Below are 23,297 nucleotides of genomic sequence, written 5' to 3' on the forward strand. Positions count from 1 at the left end.
TATCCTGCAGTTGCTGCTTCTACCTTTTAAAGGGGAAAAAGACTGGACTTTGTTGTGCATTCCTGCTTGAGAAGAATCTCCAAGGGCTCGAGTTGAGCTTGCCTCCTGCAGATGAAGTCTCAGGGCCATCAAAGATTTCCTCTGCCAGCACCTGGACTCTCTGGTGAGACTCCTGCCCTGCCAAGTGGTGCCCCATCCAGTCCCTGGGCCCTTGAAAGGTGAAGCTGGTGGAAAAGGACTGAAATCCACACCAAGACTGCTGTGCGGGGAAATTTTCGACACACCATCTGCAACGCAGCTGATAAATGACACGCCAATGGCCTCGCGGCTGAAATCGACGCTCGGCCTGCATCACGGCTGGATGCATCGTGGCTGGAGAAATTACGTGCAACACCCGCTAGCAACTGCTTATAATGACGCAAATCCCACACAGCGCAGTATTCTGAAACCGTGCGACCGGATTTCAACGCAACATCGCTAGGCGTGAAAAATCCACGCAAAGCCTGCCTGGACCTGAGGTGCCATCTGGAAATCAACGCATCGCTCCCTTGTGAGGGAGAAAAACAATGCATCGCCAATCCGACCAAAAAAGGAAACGATGAAGGGCCTCACTTGCGAGTAAGGGATCGACACATCGCTGACTTTTCTGACACACGCTCGCCTGTGCAGCTTTATTTTTGACACAAACCAGGTACTTTGTGTAACAACAGCATTCTCACTGTTTTCTATGGATTAAGATTCTTATTCTTTTTAAAATTCGTATCTTGACTTGTGTATGTTGCATTTTTGTTGGTTTGGTCTTGTTTGATTTAGATAAATATTATTTATTTTTATAAACTGGTGTAGTGTTCATTTTGTAGTGTTTTCACTGTATTACTGTGTGTGTTGGTACAAATACTTTACATATTGCTTCTGGGGTTAAGCCTTTCTGCTCATGCCAAGCTACCAAGGGGGTGAGCGGGGTGACCCAGGTGTGTTTCTCCTTTACCTTGAATAGAGTGAAGGTCCCTGCTTGGACAGAGTGCAAACTAACTGCTAACCAGAGACCCCATTTCTAACAGTCTCATAGACACAACGATTGTGCCATAAAAAGTGAGCGATTATACATTCTGTTCTCACATACACAAGGTAGACTTGCATATTGATTACATCTTTATGACATAGATTCTGTTACAATCATTTCACAAAGCTGTTATTTCTGACATCTCTATATCGCAGCATGTACATACCAAGATCGAAGGGCTGGGAAGCACAAAATGTCCCATGGGAGGGTCCAAAATAGCCAGAAGGATAGCGGGAACCTTACATGAAGTATGAAGTATAGATTCTGACATCTCACCAGTAACAACGCTATGGCTAGTGCAATAACCATAGTCATGTTAGCAACGGATAGGAGCGTATTAGAAGATAAACTGATCGAAGTGCTGAAGATATTGAAACAACTGTAAAAGCATAACAGCTTTCAGACTTGCCACAGGCAGACAGCTATTGCTAGAGGTCGACTCAACATACTCCACAAAAAATAGAGCAGATACCACGCTAGTGAAAACTGATCACACGTTCTGTTATAAGGGGAAAAGGAGCTAGTTTCCTAGCCACAATATTAACATTGAAAAGAACCACACATGTTCATTGAGAGCCCTAATGAGAGTTGGGAGAGAAAAGAACAGGAGACAGGGGCAGTATTCCAAAAGATCTTCATTGAAAGAGACAGGATTCTAATCAGGAGATTGTTAGGTACCTTGAGTCATCCAATAAACCTATTATTCCAAAGAATAGAGTGGAGGAACTTGACAAACACATAGAGACTGCTAGGCCCCTTCTATGAATCTTAACATGACAAGGCATGTTATATGGGTCCAAGGGTGAAAGTTAGAGTGAACAGGTGTCAATTATATTGCTTCACATTCCAGAGAGGTTCAGGGCAGACATGCTTCATGGTTGCTATAGCAATTAATCCACCGGCCATAAAAATCCAAGCAATATCTGAGATTAAGGGCATGCCCTTTGGAGCAGAAGAATATACGGTCTGACTGTTTGCTAATGATATTCTTGTTATCCTAACAGATCCTGAAGACTTCATTCCAGAAGTCCCCTGGGAACTTGATCATTTCTAAAACTGCAAGAATTTAAAATAAGAATAAACCATAAATCCTTAATATCTCAGTGTCATCTGAAGAATCCTAATAAAATCTGACACACCTGAAACACCTGTCCTTACTTTAGCAATCAACCACCTAGGTCTTCATCTGGCCAACTCACTTGGGGTACAGTATGCACCCAAATGGCCAGCTCTCTTTAGTTAGAAAACTTGGTACCCACTGAGGCAGAGAACCAAGTATATCTCATGATTGGGGAGGATGTTATATGTTATTTAATGCAGATTTGTAGAGCGCACTATCACCTGGGAGGGTATGCTGGTGCTGAGCAGGTGTGAGTTTAGGCAGACCAAAGGCCCCATGGGACTACTTGAAAAGCCAGGTCTTCAGCTACTTGTGGAATTCAAGAAGCAAGGAGGAGGCTCATTTGTGTAGCTGGCAGTTGTTCCATGCTTTAGGAGCGATGTGGGAGAAGGCTCAACAGGTGAATCTGGTTTTCTGTATATGTGGAATTTGTGCAAGTAGGAGTTCGGAGGAGCACAGATGTCTGGAAGGTTTGTGAAAGCAGATGCAATTGTTTAGGTATGCTAGATCAGTGTTATGTAGTGCCTTGAATGTGTGGGTGAAGAGTTTGAATTGTGCTTGAATGTGAATGGAGAGCCAGTGGAGCTCCTTCAGGGGTGGTGTGATGCGAATAATTCTGGCCGCCGAGTTCTTAATGGTCTGCAGGCTTTGGTAACTTTTTTTTGTTGATTCCAGCATAGAGGGTGTTCCTGTAGTCCAGCTTGCTTGTAACAGGGCATGTGTGACGTTTTTCTGGGTGCTGATTGGGAACCATTTGACAATCTTCCTCAGCATCTTAAGGGTATGGAAGCATGAGGCAGTGACAGCACTGATTAAGGCTGTCATGTCGAGTTTGCTGTTGATTATGATCCTGAGGTCTTGGCATGGGTGGGGGGGTAGGTGTTAGTCCTAGCTCTCTTGGCCACCAGTTGGAGTCTTGGGGTGATGTGCTCTTCCCTTCGTCATTGTTCATCTTCAGATAGATGGTCTTTATCCAGTGGACAATTTCAGTCATGCAGGCATTGAACTTGATCTGGGTACTGGTTGTCTTTTCCATGAAGGAGAGAATAAGTATTGTAGGAGAGGACGTTGATATTATGAGAGCAGATGATGCTGGCTAGAGTAATCATGTATGCATTGAAAAGTGTCGGTATCTGAGAGGATCTTTGTTGAACTCCACAGGGGAGGTCGCAGGCATCCTAGGTGTGTGGAACCAAGCTGACTAACTTTGTCCTTTCAGTCAGGAAGGAGCAGATGCAACAAAATGCATGTCCTTGGATTACAATGTAGCGTAGGCATTGTCATATGCTGAAGATAGGTCCAGGAGGATGAAGGCCACTTTATCTCCTTTGTACAGTGCCATGCCGATGTCATCCATAGCAGTGATGAGGGCAGTTTCTGTGCTGTGGTTTGGTCTGAAACCAGTGAGTGGTGTTGAAGAGTTGTGGTCATTGAGGTGTTCAGTGAGGTTTCTACTGATGATTTTCTTCAAGACGTTGGCTAGGATGGTAGCAGGGAGATCGGTCTGTAGTAGGCAAGTGTAGAAGCGTCCACAGAGGGTTTCTTCAGCAAAGGCAGGACAGTGGTGTGCTTCCAAGCATCTAGGAAGGTCTTGAAAGAAGTGGAGGCATTCAGAATAGGTTTGTGCATTGCACTGGGTCAGTGTCAAGGCGACGTGCCGCAGCGATAGCAGCGATGGCTTCTGGTCGGAATCCCTCTGCCTATCCGATAAAGTGAGGCGCATATATACAGATCTGCCTGGATCCCTGATGTGGGTTAGTTCCCAAACAACAGATAACAAGGCGTGCTTGGGACGGTAATTAGTATAAACAATTCCCTCGAAAGCGTGAAGAGGGAAAGTACCTAACACGGACAGCTTCAGTTTGTTTGTATTTGTCACCTGATCTTGACGCCTTAGCGCGGTGGCACTGATAAGGAAAATCAAAACATGGGCCTAAGTCAAAACAAGGCAGCCATCTTAAAAGAAATAATTAAATAAATGTGCTAAAAAAGAGCAGGCTAAGTAGGGTAAAAGTCACTAGGTGACGGGGGCACAAGCCTGCAAGCCAACTGCTAAGCTAATTCCTATATCCCTATTAAAACAAACTAGGATTCACCACAAAACAATTGAGAGAGATTGTTGCAGCAGTCCTGCCAGGGAACTATCAATGGTGAGATTAAATCTTCCACAACAATGAAGATTTCTTTGCTTTTGTTGGTGCTGGCATCAATACTTTGTGTCAGAGCATATGTTGCTGAAGTTGGTGTAAATGAGGTCCGAGGAGGAGTATGGCAACTGGGTAGGTCTCTTTAATGGTTACTGGGTAGGTCTCTTTAATGGTTGGGTGAGCCCCAGGTTTCCAAATGTCAATGAGTGCTCTCGAGTTGAGGTCGGTGTGGTCTTCCAGGTGGAAGTTCAGGTCTCAGAGTAGGATGTAATTGCTAGCATCGAAGGCAAGTGGTGCAACAAAGTCCGTGATGATGTCAGTGAAGTAGGTGGGCGATGCCAGTGGTCTCTAGATGAGAGTGTGGCTTAGGGTGAATTTGGCTGTAATGTAGAGCTTGAACGACAAGTGTTCCATGTTGCAGGCTGACATGTCCATGAATGTGGTGGGAGGGGAAAGGAGAAATGTCACTTCCTGTGCAGATGGAAGATGGGAATCCAGTAATTACACTTCCTGTGCAGATAGATGATGGGAAATCCAGTGATGTCACTTCCTGTGCAGCCGAATGATGGGAAATCCAGTAATGTCACTTCCTGTGCAGATGGATAATAGGAAAAGTAATGTTGTCACTTCCTGGGCAAATAAATGATGGAAAAACTAATGTGAACAAATGTATTGCCCAACCTTTTCCAATGTTTGCAAGTTGATGAAGTTTGCATGGGAATAGGGTAGGGAATTACTAAGCAAAAAGAATCCTGTTGGAATAAGGAAATGACCTACATTCCCCATTATTGTTTTTAATAAATCTGTTTATTGTTTGTCAGATCACATATCAGCAGATACACAACAGTAAACAAGAAAAAATTATGCTGCAGTATGGCCAAACCTCACAGTACCCAAATATCAGAAATACTGGAGTACATTGGAAAAGGAGTTACATCACGGGGGACAAAGGCTCTGAATAGTTTTGATTTATTTATTGGAAGTTTTATATAGCACGAACAAGACCCGTCAGGGTATCAGAGCGTTTTACAGAGGAGGTGAATACGTAGATAAAAATAGATGCATATGGTAAATAAAGTACATGTAACGTAAAGTTAAGCACACAAAATGAACAGAAGAAAAATAAGAAGCATAGCAGAGATATCAAGTATCAAAAAGTACATAGTAAAATGGTGTCCAGGTCTGTATATGTGAAATAATAATCAGGTTTGAGTAGCTTCATGCCTATAGTTGCAGCTATTTATTCATGAGTAACCGTTTCACTTTTTTTTTTAAAGAAGAGGTCGAAGGGTTAGATCTGGTTTCAGGAGGAATAGCGTTCCATATTCTGAGGGCGAGAGCGGAAAAGAAGCAGTTATAAGTTCTCTTCTTTTTGATTTTTTGTGGTTTCAACTGTAAAGTGTCAGTGCTTCTGTGGGACTGACTCGTACCTGATAGATTGAGCTCCTTAGCCAGGTAGACGGGAGTGAAGAGCTTTGTGTGTCAAGCAGGGTATTTTGAACGTGATCCTTTTTTTGAGAGTTAGCCAATTGAGTTGTAATAGGCTTTGTGTAAGTGATCCCATTTGCTTGATCCCGTGATGAGCCTAGCAGCTGAGTTCAATGTAGCCCTTAAAGGAGCTAGCCTAGCTTTGGATAACCGTGGCAGGGTTGCACTCCCGTACTCCAAGTAGGAGATAACCAGGGATTGGACAGCTAACTGCAAGTCATTCGGAGGTAGAAACGGTTTGATTTTCCTTATTGTGTTAAGTTGGTGGTTAACACCTCTGGTGGTAGCTCTGATGTGGTATTGCATATTCAAGTATTTGTCTAGTGTGATGCCTAATGATCTAGGCCCTCATTATGACTTTGGCGGTCAGCTGACCGCCACGCCGGCGGTGGCAATTGTACCGCCACAAGGCTGGCTGTGAAGACCACCATATTATGAACACAGCGGTGATCCCACCCATATACAGCCAATGCCCTGCCAGAACTGCCAGAACTGCCAGTGCGGTCCGGCCTCCGACGAAGGCAGTTGCCATCTTCAGTCCGGCAGAAGACCATTCACTACCCACCGTATTATGACTTGGCAGACCTCCAGGATTTCTGGGGCAGGACCACCACCACGAAAACCCTGGTGGAAACAAGCCCTATAAAAGGAGACACTCACCTCCAGGGACACAGAGGAGTCCGTGGCCGCCATGGAACCCTAACTGGAAGTCTTCCCCATGCTGTGCCATGCAATGGAAGTCTAGGAGCAGGAATGTTGATGAAGACACCCGTGAGCACAGCCGCTTAGCACACAAGGGAGGGAGGGCAGAGTGACACACCCACACGCAACACACACACCCGCCACAGACAGCGATGCATGCATACACCTCCAACAAACATCCGTGCCGATACACACACACACATCCACAAACACACCACTATATACAAACTACAGACATGCACACCCAACACTCACACAACACGCACAACACACACCTCACACACATACCATACACATGGAGAACAATCAGCTGTAAAATACAACAATTAGATAAGCCATGAGAAAAGAAAGGCTGGACAAATACCTGTGATTTAACCAATGTATTGAGCTGGGGATTGCAATGAAAATAGGTGTTAACTAAAACAAACACTATAAACAAAGGGTCATTGGCCACTCCAAATGCCCATAAACATCTCAGGGCACGAATCGGCTGCAAATAGGCTCAACTTGACTCCTGACAGGCTAATTGACCCACTGGGCAAGGACATCTATGTGGAAGGCTGACACCTCAGGGGGTGGGGGGGTTCTTTTTTGGAAGGGGGGTCCTTGGACTTTGGTATGGGAAGGGGTTGGGTCTTGGCTTTCAATATAGGGGGTGGGGAGTGGGTCTAGAGCTGGGGGTGTGAGTGGCTACATGTGCTCTTTAGAGGGAGGTTTTTTTGCTGAGGGAGGGAGATTGGAAACACTAGGGAGCCATGGGAGGACTGGGAGCTGGAGTGACTAGGCTGGGGCAGAGGAACCTGATGTTTAGGGACAACACGGGTGGTTCTAGGGATATGTGGGCTGGCAACGTGTGGCAGATTTTGTGAATTTGAAAGGAATTGTGGGTTGTGTGGGGGGTGGGTGTTTTATAGTGCTGTTGGTGGGTGTCTATGGTGTGTGTATGTGTATCAGGTGTGGGTTTTTCAATTTGACCAATGTTGCTTCTGTTGTTGTGGAGTGGCAAAATTGTACCGCCAATGGATAACCACCTTTGAGTTAGTATGATGATTCGTGGGTTGTAATTTAGAGGACGGTTTGTTTTTGCTGTGGCAGTAAGGGTGGTGGGACTGCCTCCCTCCCACTGGCGTTAGATCTGGCGGTGTTGATTTTGGAGCTGCTTTCTGGTGGTTTTGTGTTTGTGACTCATAATACAGCAGGCGGATTACCTTTTGGTGGCTGGCACCACAGTGGTCTTCGGAATAGACCACCAAAGTTGTAATGAGGGCCCTAGTGTAGTCAACAACATGAGGGGCGCAGTTGAGTGCCGTTAGTTGTTTGAGCCAATCTTGAGTGGGGGCAGAGTGGTTGCGGGGGCAATCAGGAAGAATTTTGACTTGAGTGCATTTAGCATAATATAATTGTGTGATAATCATTGTTGAGTTTTCAGTAGTGTGCAATTAAGAGTTTTGAAATCACTGGCTGAAGACATTTTCAATTGAGTACCATCGGCGCACTTGTGATAATGTATATTACAGTGATTCAGGATTTTGATGAGAGGTTCCATGAATAAGTTGAAAAGCATGGGAGAGAGTGCAGATACTTGAGGCACTCCAATGGAAATTGACATAGTGTTAGAAAGGGAGTGGTTCTTGCCATGGAACAGTTATGTCATAACTTGACTGGAACAGAGAAAACGTTCCAATCGGTTTGGCGCCCCCTAATAGATACCTTTCACGTATCGAATTCACTTGCTTTACCCCATCACGTCTTAAAGGGCTCCAGTTGTTTCCTTAATCTACCATGACCGCTGGGGCCCTCCTGGTGAACCCTACCCCCACACTGTATGTTAAATCTAAACATGCCATTGCAACAACACCCCAGCACCATTTCGTATTGGATGGTGCAGTTCTCCCATTCAACCATGGCTCCCTCTCTCACCCCCTTAAATGGACTACACATTGCACTCACTACCCAGTTTACCATCATCAAAGGCATGTCAACAAACTGCGTGACTGTGCATCGCCTCCTTGGTCCATAGATAGCTCCCCTTAACTCCCTGATAGAGGGTGGATACAGCTCGGGGGAACCAAATGAAGTGTTTTGACCTGATATTATTGATTTTAATTTATAAATGGAGACATTAATCTTTGTCATGTTCTGTGCCTCAGTGTGGCGTAAAGATGGGGGGCATATGTTTGAACTGCTTCTGGATACTGTGGCTATGCATTTATATAGACTTCTGTATGTAATTGTTTCATGACGCTCTCCTAGATGTACACTTATGACCATATTCTTTGCTTTCAAGGACATGCCATGTAATGTCGCTGTAACACTTTTTTCATCCTATTTCAATAAAAAGAATTATTCAAGCAAAAAAAAGAAAGGGAATGGTTGACTTTGATTATTTGCGTTCTGTTGTTAAGGAATGAAGCAAACAAACTTAAAAGTGGACCAGATAACCCCATACTTTTCTCAAGAAGATTAATCATGTTGTCATATTAACCATTCACCATATACTTATGGTGCTTCTCCGGGCACCCCTGGATTTCTTGACAAATTTTTCCGCTGCAGCAGCAAAGTCCATACCCTGAGCCTATTCGAGGAAGCATGGTGCCAGCCTAAAGTCCCAGTGACAGGCGATGTCCCTCTTTGCAATAATGAGGTCAGGTCCAACAAACTGCCTGGCGGGCCACTCCACACCACACATCCAGTAGACCCAAAAGAACTACTTTTGGGTCAGGTAGGACCACTTTACCAATGATCTGTGAGAAAGTCGTGCAAAGTTGCATCTAGCATCTACGTTTGGATAACCGGGCAGTTTCAGACCACATAAAAGACAGTGCCCACTTGGTGCCGGCACCACCAGCATCAAAGAGGCAGAGCAACTCCCGTCCTTTGTAGCCATGATGGACTGTGGCACAGGTGGTGTAGGAATTTAAATTGGATGAGGCGGAGTTTCAATGAGATTGCTAGAGTCCTAGGGACCATTTTGGCCTCCGTCCAGTCGTCATCATCCATGGGGCCCAGATCCTCCTACCACCTTTTCCTTAAAAGAATCATGGGGCAAAGGGTATTATTTTCTAGCGAATGGTAGAGGCACAAGACGACCTTTCTAATTCGTCGTGATTCCAACAGGTGCGAATCTAGGTGTTTGAACTTAGGAAGGGGTTCTGAGGAATTGAGAGAGGCTTTAAGGGCATACCGCAGCTGTAGAAAGCAAAAGAACTGCATCTTGTGCATAGTGTAAGTGTCCGCCACGTGTTGAACAGTCCCCCCCTGTTGAGATGCCTATGGAGTCCCATGTTCGAAAGCCCTCCAGTGAGGCTGTTTGACTAATATAGGACGCCACCCAAAGTAATGTGACTGCCGTCAGTACTCCGTGCCATCCGATCCACTGCAGACACTGGTGCCAGGCAAGCAGGGTTGAGCGGGTACTGGGCGCAGGTATATGGGAATGTTGCATTTGTAAACAATATTGAGTTTACCGTGACGCTTCAGTTCACTGAGTTCTGCCGCTATGGAGGAGTCTTTCCCGGCTGCGAAAAAACAATCAGTGATGGGGAAGAGGTGGTTAGCCCAGTAATTTAACTGAAGGTCTGAAGAACCCCAACTCACCATTGTACGGGTGTAGCACTACTTTGTGAAAAGAAATCTGCTGCACACCCCCAACCCAAATAAAGCGTACCTCATCTGGTTTTAATGTATGGAAGGAGGGTGGTATGGGATAAGGGAAATTTTGTAGGATGTAGAGAAACTTTGGTAGCACAACCACCTTGAACACTACTCCCCTGCCCGCCACATTAAGTGGGAGCACATCCCAGTGAGCCATATCCCTTTTGGCCCCGACAGCCAAAAGCGTTACATTAAGGTACCAGTCCTGTTGTTGTGAAAAGGCAACATCTATTCCCAGGTAATGCAAATGGTCTACGGACCACTGAAATGGGGTCATGGCCCTGATATCCTCGAGGGAGCCCCGGACGGGACCTTCTCCATTATTAAAAAATACTATAGAACAGCACATATAGGAATAATTTTTTAACAGGCTGTCATAAATTTGATAAGAAGGTGGTTAAAAATTGGATTGATCAATGGCGGAAAGGTTCATCTGGTATTTGGAATGGCTACCAAAACATATGAAATGACTACTCTGAAAACAATTTTGGAAACTTGGGACCATTTAAACAGAAGCGGGGGACTGACATCTTTTGGGAGGGAATGTCCGTGCTTGGATCCAGGGAGCATGCACCACTACCCTAAGTTATCCAAACAAGTTTCTACAAGGGCTACACACACACACCTCCTCAATGCCAGGATACCCTTGCAAGTGAAGGTGCACTTTACAAATAAACATAACAGGGACAGTAATAATGGAGTCAGAGCCAGAATGGGCATCTGTGGTCTGGAGAAGCATACCAAATACATCACTCTTTTAATTGGATGCAACTAAAGTCCTCTTTTGGGACTGGAAAACATTGGCTGGTAGCAGAAAACAATCATGGTAGTGGAATAAGGCCTTTTCCCCATGGCCTCCCAGTCTCTCCCGCTAAAGAAAGGTTTCTGTCAGTGCCTTTTTACCCAAGTCCTTCTCTCAATCCATGCAGGGGCATAGATGGCTCATGAAACTTTAGGGCAGAGTGAGCAGAAGTATGAGTGTATTTGTGACTGCAGGCACATATGAATCCATTTTGGATCTCATTTGTGAGAGTGGTTCACAAATCAGAGGATGAATAGAGCCTGCCAGAGAGAAGAAGCAGTTTGAGGTAGACAACAAAAACATTCCTAAAGCCCTTTGAAGTTGACCGGGCTAATGTCAATGAAAGGAAGGAGACAGATACCCCTGTAAGGAAAGCCTCTGCCCATTCCTGCTCCATTCTTACCTGGAGGTGTGCACAGATGTGGTGTGTATAAACCAGATGAAAGAAGACCAGCTTCTTCCGTGCCATTCATCTTCAAGCCCCTGGCTCCACCCCCTGCCTATAATATTATAATATTTACTAAACAATGATACGTAGCAGATAGAGCAGATGTAGCTAGTGAAACCCACTCTCCGAAGCCAGAGTACCAACAAGTCAGGATAGAATACAAAATTGTAGCATTCCAAGTTAGTATAAATATGTGTTCACATCCCCAGATCAGTGTTGCAAGGATTTCTTGCTGACAAGTTCCAGGTGGTCCATTGCAGTACAATGGGAAAATTATAAGTTCCAGGACTGGTGCTTTTGTGAAGCCATCTTTTTCAGGTCGGGGAAAAAAACATGAAGTCTTTCTGCAATTTTGCTAGGTACAGTGCTTGGGTGAGGTATGATGGAAGAGGACATCACTGAGAAGAAGGGGTAATTGAAGGTGTCCCAACAATAATGTGCCACCTAGAAAAGAAGCTTCACGTTCAGCTGCTAGAAGAAAGAAGGCGTGCAAGCTGCACTAAGCATTAGTGTCAAGCACTGAGTGAGCTGTGAGGAAGAAGCTACATCCTCCAGAGCGGTGCGGAGCCATGTTGTCACTCACATCCTGCTTGTGCAACCCCTGGCATATCCTCCATTGTCCCTGAGGCTGATCTTCTGGAAGTGCTTCGTCGGAAAAGGGACCTTTCTAGCTTGAATCCAGGCAGAAGTGTGTTGTTTCCTGCAAGCCATAACCAGTGGCTTGCAGGGTTGTTAATGTGAATCTGCATCACTGATTAAATTACCGACTGAGAAGCAATCTACATATTTGTTTTTGATGGTAACTATATCGGTTAAGCTATGACTTGGAAATCTTGGTGCATGTGCACTCGGTGGCATCTCACATCCCCATCAGACTCCCACAACAACATTGTATGGGGGGCATGGGGATGCAGATTTCCCCTGGGAAAGTGGAGACGATGGCCTCTGCTGATCATCTGCCACACTTTAAATAACCCCCAGTGTCTTCAAACGAGTATGATGTTCGAATTGTACTTTCTTACTATGTAAAAGCTAAAATGTACTTTCGAGTTTATTTCAATTTTCACAGCTCTACACTTTCCAGTTGAAAACAGTGATCTTTACCTTTTGAAACATATAGCTTTGTTTGGAGAAAACTCTCTACGGAAAGCAGGACTGTGTTGAGGACGGACTTGAATGGTGAGATCGATTTTGATAGATTGATTACTGTTCTGTTGTGGGAGATAGTATTTCCATTGGCTTGGTAATGAGAGGTGTAGATTCAGGGGCGGCTCTACCATTAGGGTGGAGGAGCATCGCCCCCCCCACCAGCAGCAGAAGCTAGAAACCTTTCAAAGCGAAAGGATTATAAATGTATTATCCTTTCGTTCTGAAAGGGGCGGGGCTAAGGGAGTGACTAGCAGTGAGTGCACAGCACTCCCCCTCAGAGGGCATGGGTGTTTGGCTGGCTGTCTCAGGCCGTCCAAACACACTTGCACAGTAGGCTCTCTCCAGCCCAGAGAGCCGGCACAGGCTCCCAGTCTGCCTGGGAGCGCCCTGGCAGCATCAGGATTGGCCGCAAGGCAGGCTGGGATCCTGTACCTGCAGTGACGATGGAAAGGAGAGCAGCACGGTACGGGTCGGCGGATCAGGTAAGTTTTTAATTTTTTACAATTTATTAAATGTACCCGCCACCTCCTGCCCCTTGCCCGTGCCTCGCACTGCACCCGCCCCTTTTTAGTGCTGCGACTGTGTAGAATGGAAAATGATGTACCGGAATGAGATTGAACTGTGAGGGTGGTTAGTAGATGTTTATGGGGAAGTATTCTTCTTGATGATAATAATTTTGGAAAGGTCAAAACTGTGGATTTAAGGTTAACAACGGTAAGACATTGATGAATGTGGGTTCCTGCTATTAAGTTCTTTAGGTAAGAGGTTATTAGTTTCCTTGTGGATTTAAGACATTTTGCACTCATCATGAGTGGTGTGTCTTATTGTAGCTTTTCTATGTGATCTTACTTAAGAGTGAGTTTGTGAGTGCCTCTGTGTACAGTGTTGGGTGAGTGAGTGTGTAGGATTAATTTACTTGCTCAAAAGAGGTTTGAGATTGGTGCGCTTGTGTGTGTGGGCCAAGGCTTTTGGTGATGTGGGTGAATGTGCAGGATATGTTTTAAGGAATTGTGGGTAAACTGAAAGATATTGTATGGAGAGGTTTGTTTTGAGGCAGGATACCATTGTAGTTGGTGTGGTGTGCTGAATTGAATGTTATATATGTTGATTTCTAGATCACGACTTGTCACCCTTAAGGGTATCCAAGCGCTGAGCAGGTGCGAAGGGGTGAGACTGAGCCTGATTACAGGCCATCTCAGCAGGTTCCACATGTATAGAAGAGCGATGTCTTTTGGTTTTTGCGGAAATCAAGAACTGAGGAAGGTGCCCTGATGTGGAGTGGAAGGTCATTCCCGATCTTTGCTGCTATGTGACCTCCAGTTCTGCTTCTATGGATGCTGGGTGTGTGAGAGTGCAAGTGATGCTGAGCACAGTTGTCTAGTGGGTTAGAAGAAGTGTAGGCAGTGGTTGGGGTAAGTGGGTCCTATGTTGTGCAGTGCCTTGAATGCATGGTTGAGAAGTTTGAAATGGCAATATTTCTGGGTGGGGGGCCGGTGGAGCTCTCTGAGGTGTGGTGTGGTGTGGGTGCGGTGAGGGAGGTCGAGGATAAGTCTGGAGACAGCATTCTGAATGGTTTGGAGTCTGTGGAGCAGATAGGTTGAGATTCCTGCACAGTGTGCGTTGCCGTTGTCCAGTCTGCTAGCGATGAGGTCCTGTGTGATGGTACAGGAGGAGGTGACAGCATTGACCTGTGATGTCATGGTGAGTTTGTTGTCCAGGATGAGCCTTATGTTTCTCATGTGGTCTGTCGGTGTTGGTGCTGTTCCTTAGTAGGCCACCAGGCGGAGTTCCAAGATGAGCTCTTGTTCCTGAAGATCAGTATTTCCATCTTGTTAGTGTTGAGCTTCAGGCAGTTCTCACACATTAAATTGGCCACAAGAGTCATGCAGTTAGTGAAGTTGGTCCCGCTTGTGTCATCTGTAAGGGATGAGATGAGCTGTGTGTTGTCGGCATAGATGGCTATGCTGATTCCGTGTGCCCTGATGATGTTAGCCAGGGGTGTCATATATATGTTGAATAGAGTGTGGCTGAGTGAGGATTCTTTGTGGGACTTCACAGATGAGTTGCTATAGCTCTGAGGTGTATGGCAGGAGTTGGGTGCTTCCTGTGAGGAATGGGGATAACCACTTGAGAGCTGGTGCTTGTATTCCTATGTCATGAAGTCTCGCTACAAGTGTGTGGTCGGAAAAAAAGATGAAGGCTGCAGTGAGTTCAAGGAAGATGAGTGCTGCTGTGTGTGCATGGTCAAGGATGGTCCAGATTTCATCGGCTACCATGATGAGGGCTGTAGTTGCTGCAGAATCCTGATTGCGTTCTGTCCAGAATCTGATGGAGTTCGAGGTGGTTGGAGAGTTGCTTGTTGAGTGCCTTCTCCATGATGTTGGCAGGTAATGGTTGCATTGAGATGTAATTGTATTTGCTGAGTTTTCTTGGGTCTTCCAATGGTTTTTTGAGGAGGGCATTTACTTTCTAGTGTTTCCAGCTCGCAGGGATGGTGACTTTTGTAATGGAAGAACTGATGATGGACATGAGTGTGTTGCCGATTGGGATTCCTTCTGGGTTGTTGATGTGGTGGGGGTACGGATCTGTGAAGGCCCCTCGGGGGACCATTTCCATGATTTGGCTGTGTCTTTGTTGGTAAGTGGGCTACAGTCAGTCAGGTGCTCGTCCTTGTTGGTTGTGGTTAGCTGGTCGATGAGGTCTGTTGGGTTGGGCTGAGGATTGAAGATGCAGTAGATCTTGGCGATTTTGCCATGGAAGAAGTTGGAGAGTTTGCTGCAGAGTCTTTGCGATGGAGTGGTGGTGTTGGTTGTGGCTGTAGGATTGCTGATTTCTTTCAGGGTGGAAAGTAGTTCTTTGCTGTTGCTGGAGCTGGTTTCTATTCTCAGTGCCAGGGTTCTATTCTCGGTCTCCCTCAGTTGGTGGTGGTAATGTCTGAGTGCGGTCTTGTAGGTGATTCTGATGGTGCTCTCGTGGCTGGTTTTCCAATTCCTCTCTAGTTGCTTGCAGTAGTGCTTGGATTCCCTGAGGTCCTTATTGTATAAACTAGCTTGCCTGTTTGTTCTCATTTGTTTGGTTATCTTGAGATGTGCCAGGTTTTTGGCACAGTTCGTGATACAGCTGTTGAAGTTTCTTATGTAGTTGACTAAGTTGTTGGTGGTGTGTGATTGACTGGCTTGGAGGGTGCTTAGCCCCTTTTGTTTCCATTACTTTCTTCCAACTGCATCCTGGAGTGTTTCCAGTGGGGTGGTTTGTGGCGTTCTGATGTGATGAGGAAGTGGAGGATGGAGTGGTTTGTTCATGTGAGAGGGGTGACATCGCTGAATTCCACCTTGTCACTGGAGGTGAAGGTAGGCTCCAGTGTGGCATTCTGCAATGGGCCCTGGAAGAGCTGAGTGAGTCCAATGTTCTGCAGGCTTTTGAGTAGGTCTGTAGAGTTGGAGTTTGTGAGGGCATCCAGGTGAAAGTTGAGGTCACCCAGAAGAATTAATTATTTGGAGCTGATGGAGAGTGGGGCAATGAGGTCAGTGATAATCTGGCCCATGATTCAGGAAGTTGGTAAGTAAGGGTTCCTTTGATTGTGGTTCTTGCGTATGTCTGCAGCTTGAAGTGCATTTGTTCCTTGAAGGGGGTTTGCAGTCTCTGAATGTGGTGCATCTGATGGCATCTTTTTGGACGATGGCAAGTCCTCCTTCTAGTTTGTGGAGCCAATCCTGGTGCGAGATCTTATTCCCTGTTAGTATGGCCATTGTGATGTCAGATGCCTATGTTGGGTTGAGCCAGCTTTCATGAGAAAGAGGAGGTCCAGTGCATGAGTGTCAGTGAGGTCTCAGACCTTGGTGAAGTGTGTGCTGAGGGAGTGAGTGTGGAGGAGCATGCATGGGAGTTATGGTGCAGGTGCTGTGTGGGTGGTCTAGTGTGCAGGTGATCATTGCGGGTGGGTAGTGGCAGCTGAAGTAGCAGTGAGTGCAGGTGAAGAGACCTACCATTGAGTGAGGTGCTGAGCAGTAGCAGTGGACATGGGGGTGTCCTGGGTCAAGCAGACACAGTGCGGCGGCTTTGTAGCTGTGGGCGGCAGTTGGACCAGGACCTGTGGTACTGGGCATGGTCCAGATACAGAGGGGTGCAGACAGGCTTGCCTTTGGCGCACAAGCAGTGCAGCTGCGCTACTGCTGCCACTAATTAGGTCCTAGGAGGTGGAAGGAGCACAGGGCAGTTGGCAGGATGGCAGAAGGTGGGAAGAAGAGCCAGGAAGGCACTGGAACAGGTGAGGAGCAGTGAAGGCATAAGGTGGTGCAGGGGGAGAGGGTGGAGGAGAGGGTAGGGACAGTGGCGGAAGCTGCAGAAATGGGGAGAGAAAGAGCAAGAAGTGCAGAAGGATACAGAACTTAAAATAGGGAATATTTAAAAGAGAGAGAAATAAGAGCAGAAAAGTGGGAGCAGCAAAGGGGAGAAAGAGCAAAAGCAAAAAGGGGCACAGTGGCAAAGGGGTCAGAAGCAAAGGTAGCAAGGTAGCAAAGGAGCGAAGAGTGAGCAGAAAGGCAAAAGAGTGGAAGTAGCAAAAAGGAGAAAAAGCAGATTAGCTAAAAAGATCATGTAGGAAGTTGGCTCTGTATATACTATTTCAAAGTAAGAAATAGTGTGCACAGAGTCCAAGGGTTCCCCTTAGGGGTAAGATAGTGGCAAAAAGATAATTCTAATGCTCTATTTTGTGGTAGTGTGGTCGAGCAGTAGGCTTATCAGAGGGTAGTGTTAAGCATTTGTTGTACACACACAGGCAATAAATGAGGAACACACACTCAAAGACAATTCCAGGCCAATAGGTTTTTATATAGAAAAATATATTTTCTTAGTTTATTTTAAGAACCACAGGTTCAAGATTTACAAACAATACTTTAAATGAAAGTTATTTCACTCAGGTATCTTAGGAACTTTGAATAATCACAATAGCATGTACAGTTTGGGCAAAAATGGCAATAAGCTATTATAAAAGTGGACACTGTGCAAAAATCAACAGTTCCTGGGGGAGGTAAGTAAATGTTAAGTTCACAGGTAAGTAAAACACTTACAGGGTTCAAAGTTGGGTCCAAGGCAGCCCACCGTTGGGGGTTCAAGGCAACCCCAAAGTTACCACACCAGCGGCTCAGGGCCGGTCAGATGCAGAGGTCAAAGTGGTGCCCAAAACACATAGGCTCAATGGAAATAGGGGTGCCCCGGTTCCAGTCTGCCAGCAGGTTTGTTGAACAGGGCCGCTGTTCTCGTGAGCTTCTTGGTCCTTTTAGATGCAGGGTAGTCCTTTGAGGCTTCAGAGGTCGCTGGACCCTGGGGAATGCGTCGCTGTTGCAGTTTTTCTTGAAGTGGGGAGACAGGCCATTAGGGCTGGGGCCAAAGCAGTTGGTGTCTCCGTCTTCTCTGCAGGGCTTCATGTCAGCAGTCCTTCTTCATCTTCAGGTTGCAGGAATCTGATTTCCTAGGTTCTGGGGAGACCCTAAATACTGACTTTAGGGGTGTGTTTAGGTCTGGGAGGGCAGTAGCCAATGGCTACTGTCCTTGAGGGTGGCTACACCCTCTTTGTGCCTCCTCACTGAGGTGAGGGGGCACATCCCTATTACTATTGGAGGAATCCTCCAAAATCAAGATGGAGGATTTCTAAAGGCAGGGGTCACCTCAGCTCAGGACACCTTAGGGGCTGTCCTGACTGGTGGGTGACTCCTCCTTGTTTTTCTCATTATCTCCCCTGGACTTGCCGCCAAAAGTTGGGGCTGTGTCCAGGGGGCGGGCATCTCCACTAGCTGGAGTGCCCTGGGGCATTGTAACACGAAGCCTGAGCCTTTGAGGCTCACTGCTAGGTGTTATAGTTCCTGCAGGGGGGAGGTGTGAAGCACCTCCACCCAGAGCAGACTTTTGTTTCTGTCCTCCGAGAGCACAAAGGCCCTCACCACATAGGGTCAGAAACTCGTCTCTCAGCAGCAGGCTGGCACAGACCAGTCAGTCCTGCACTGAACAATTGGGTAAAATACAGGGGGCATCTCTAAGATGCCCTCTGTGTGCATTTTTTAATAAATGCAACACTGACATCAGTGTGGGTTTATTATTCTGAGAAGTTTGATACCAAACTTCCCAGTATTCAGTGTAGCCATTATGGAGCTGTGGAGTTCGTTGTTGACAAACTCCCAGACCATATACTTAATATGGCCACAACTGTACTTACAATGTCTAAGAATAGACTTAGACACTGTAGGGGCATATTGCTCATGCAGCTATACCCTCACCTGTGGTATAGTGCACCCTGCATTAGGGCTGTAAGGCCTGCTAGAGGGGTGACTTACCTATGTCACAGGCAGTATTTTGTGTGCATGGCATCCTGAGGGGGATGCCATGTCGACTTTGCCTTTTTCTCCCCACCAACACACACAATCTGCAATGGCAGTGTGCATGTGTTAGGTGAGGGGTCAGCATCAGTATCAGGCAAAAAGTGGGGGGTAACTGCAACAGCGAGCCATTTCCTTACACAAGCCCCCCCCAGCCCACAGGCCAGGAGACTCAGCCAAAGCTGGGAGAGTCTTCCTAGTCTGTCAGGCGAGGAAGAGTAGAGGAAATAGGCTTGTTTGTTGCAGGGCCTACTCTGCCTTACATCCTCCTGTTCAGGTAATTCCCCCTGGGGAACTGACCCACTTCCACAGTGATAGGACCTAGTCTGAATTGCCTCTTGTCTGTGCTTTTAATGTCTTCTCCCATTCTCTCTATTGTGGGGTTAGAGGTGTCCACCTCTGCTAATCTTATTTTAGCCAGGGTCACCCCTAGCTTACCCAAAGAGGTTACCCAGAGCTGGAGTAACCCCAGCATGACCAACAGGGTCAGGGGGCCTAACTTGCTATTTGGCATGGGGTTAGACCACCATGCCAAGGATAGTGTAGCCATAAAGGATAACACCCAGCAGAGGCCACTGGCAGCTGTCAGTGCCCAGAACCACACCTTTAGCTCTTCACCTGCAAGGGAAGGAGCTAAGTTACAGGCTTCTTTGGGTTCAGGGTGCCTGTCTGCTGTGTAAGAGTGGGGGGTTACTACATCTTGTAGTAAGCACCCTTCTTCCACTCTTTCTTCTGTTAACTGAGGAGCCACCCATTCAGGTTTAACAGTTGCCTGACTAGCCAGGACTTCTTGTGGGTCAGGTTGGACTTTACCAGTGCCATTTTTGGAGTTCTCCCCTACTGGAGCAGAATCTCCTTGGCTTGCTGGAACCTTGGCTAAAGGTTGTTCACCTGTCCTACTCTGTTTTCCTTTCTTTTTCTTTTGGGGCCTACTTGCAGTTACTGCAGGGGTAGCACCTCCAGAACCCTTGGGAGAGGACTGGCATTGGACCAGTTCCTCTCTGGGGCTCTGACTAACCTCTGGGTAGTCATTTCCAAGGAGACAATCAAGGGGGAGGTCTGTACTGAGTACCACCCTTCTCCAGCTAAATGTCTGGTTTGAGAACACCAGCCTGCCATGCACAATAGTGTGACTGGCACAAGTGTCTCTCATGGCAGTGGCTGGGATTCCATTCACCAGTAGGTGGTGGAAGTGTCTACTTCCCTCTGGAATCTCCAACTCACCTGTTGGGCCCTTTTTCCAGTTGAAGGCTATGAAGACCTCCTCATCTGAGGAGTCATCCCCAATGGCTACACTGGTCAGCCCTGGGATTTTGCTAGGGGGTTTGTTTTTGGGACAAGAAGTGTCCTTGGTGTGGTGCCCTGTCTGTCTACAGTTTTGGCACCATGCCTTAGTGGCATCCCAGTTCTTACCCTGGTACCCACCTTTGTTTTGGGTTGTGTTTTGGGGCCCACCCACCTGGTCTGGTTTTTGGGGGCCTACAGAGGACTCTTTTTCTTTATTTCCTATGTCACCCACTTTCTCCTGGGAAGGCTTTGTAACCCCTTTCTTTTGGTCACCCCCAGTGGAAGTTTTGGTTACCCTAGTCTTGACCCAGTGGTCTGCCTTCTTTCCCAATTCTTGGGGAGAAATTGGACCTAGGTCTACCAGATACTGATGCAACTTTTCATTGAAACAGTTACTTAAAATGTGTTCTTTCATAAACAGATTATAAAGCCCAACATAGTCATGCACTTAATTTCCAGTTACCCAACCATCCAGTGTTTTCACTGAGTAGTCTACAAAATCAACCCAGGTCTGGCTCGAGGATTTTTGAGCCCCCCTGAACCTAATCCTGCACTCCTCAGTGGAGAACCCAAAGCCCTCAATCAGGGTAGCCTTCATGAGGTCATAGGATTCTGCATCTTTACCAGAGAGTATGAGGAGTCTATCCCTACACTTTCCAGTGAACATTTCCCAAAGGAGAGCTCCCCAGTGAGATCTGTTTACTTTTCTGGTTGCACAAGCCCTCTCAAAAGCTGTGAACCTTTTGGTGATATCATCACCATCTTCATATTTTGTTACAATCCCGTTGGGGATTTTTTGCATGTCAGTAGTTTCTCTGACCCTATATAAGTTGCTGCCACCATTGATGGGAGCTAAACCCATCTCTTTTCTTTCCCTTTGTATGGCTAGGAGCAGTTTATCCAAAGCCAATCTTTTGGCCATCCTGGCTAACAGGAGGTCATCTTCATTGAGGCTGCCCTCAATGCTTCCAGAGGTACTGGTCTCCCCTGTGGAAGAACCAGTCTCTCTGACTATGATTTGTGGAGTCAGGGTTCTGGGAACCCTGTCTTCCCTATTTTGGACAGGAGGGGGGAAATCATCCTCCTGTTCACTAATTTCCCCATCTGAGGGATTATCCTCAGAGGGGTGGTCCCTTGTGAACTCTGCCAAAAGCTCCTGGAGCTTTAGTTTGGTAGAGTTGGACCCAGTTTTTATCTTTTTATGTTTACAGAGAGACCTTAACTCTGACATCCTAAGATGCAGGTAAGGGGTGAGGTTGAGCTCCACCACCATCTCTTCTGCAGTAGACATTATTTCTCTAAAAGTTGGGATACTTTTTAAGAATCTAAAACTATTTCTAGAACTTAATCCAAACTTTTACAAAACTTTTAAAATCTAAAAGAAATGCTAACAGGGACTAACACAAGGCCCTAGCAGGACTTTGAAAAATTTAGAAAAATAGCTCAAATTTCAAAAATCAGTTTCTAATGACAATTTTTGGAATTTAGTTGTGTGATCGGGTATTGGCTGAGTAGTCAAGCAAATGCAAAGTCTTGTACCCCACCGCTGATCCACCAATGTAGGAAGTTGGCTCTGTATATACTATTTCAAAGTAAGAAATATTGTGCACAGAGTCCAAGGGTTCCCCTCAGGGGTAAGATAGTGGCAAAAAGATCATTCTAATGCTCTATTTTGTGGTAGTGTGGTCGAGCAGTAGGCTTATCAGAGGGTAGTGTTAAGCATTTGTTGTACACACACAGGCAATAAATGAGGAACACACACTCAAAGACAATTCCAGGCCAATAGGTTTTTATGTAGAAAAATATCTTTTCTTAGTTTATTTTAAGAACCACAGGTTCAAGATTTACAAACAATACTTTGAATGGAAGGTATTTCTCTCAGGTATCTTAGGAACTTTGAATAATCACAATGTATGTACAGTTTTGGCAATAATGGCAATAAGCTATTTTAAAAGTGGACACAGTGCAAAAATCAACAGTTCCTGGGGGAGGTAAGTAAATGTTAAGTTCACAGGTAAGTAAAACACTTACAGGGTTCAAAGTTGGGTCCAAGGTAGCCCACCGTTGGGGGTTCAAGGCAACCCCAAAGTTACCACACCAGCAGCTCAGGGCCGGTCAGGTGCAGAGGTCAAAGTGGTGCCCAAAACACATAGGCTTCAATGGAAATAGGCGTGCCCCGGTTCCAGTCTGCCAGCAGGTTTGTTGAACAGGGCTGCTGTTCTCGGGAGCTTCTTGGTCCTTTTAGATGCAGGATAGTCCTCTAAAGGCTTCAGAGGTCGCTGGACCCTGGGGGATGCGTCGCTGTTGCAGTTTTTCTTGAAGTGGGGAGACAGGCCATTAGGGCTGGGGCCAAAGCAGTTGCTGTCTCCGTCTTCTCTGCAGGGCTTCAGGTCAGCAGTCCTTCTTTGTCTTCAGGTTGCAGAAATCTGATTTCCTAGGTTCTGGGGAGCCCCTAAATACTGACTTTAGGGGTGTGTTTAGGTCTGGGAGGGCAGTAGCCAATGGCTACTGTCCTTGAGGGTGGCTACACCCTCTTTGTGCCTCCTCCCTGAGGGGAGGGGGGCACATCCCTATTCCTATTGGGGGAATCCTCCAAAATCAAGATGGAGGATTTCTAAAGGCAGGGGTCACCTCAGCTCAGGACACCTTAGGGGCTGTCCTGACTGGTGGGTGACTCCTCCTTGTTTTTCTCATTATCTCCCCTGGACTTGCCGCCAAAAGTGGGGGCTGTGTCCAGGGGGCGGGCATCTCCACTAGCTGGAGTGCCCTGGGGCATTGTAACACAAAGCCTGAGCCTTTGAGGCTCACTGCTAGGGGTTACAGTTCCTGCAGGGGGGAGGTGTGAAGCACCTCCACCCAGAGCAGGCTTTTGTTTCTGTCCTCAGAGAGCACAAAGGCCCTCACCACATGGGGTCAGAAACTCGTCTCTCAGCAGCAGGCTGGCACAGACCAATCAGTCCTGCACTGAACAATTGGGTAAAATACAGGGGGCATCTTTAAGATGCCCTCTGTGTGCATTTTTTAATAAATCCAACACTGACATCAGTGTGGGTTTATTATTCTGAG

The sequence above is a fragment of the Pleurodeles waltl genome, chromosome 3_2 (assembly GCF_031143425.1).
Source record: "Pleurodeles waltl isolate 20211129_DDA chromosome 3_2, aPleWal1.hap1.20221129, whole genome shotgun sequence".
Taxonomy (NCBI): Eukaryota; Metazoa; Chordata; class Amphibia; order Caudata; family Salamandridae; genus Pleurodeles; species Pleurodeles waltl.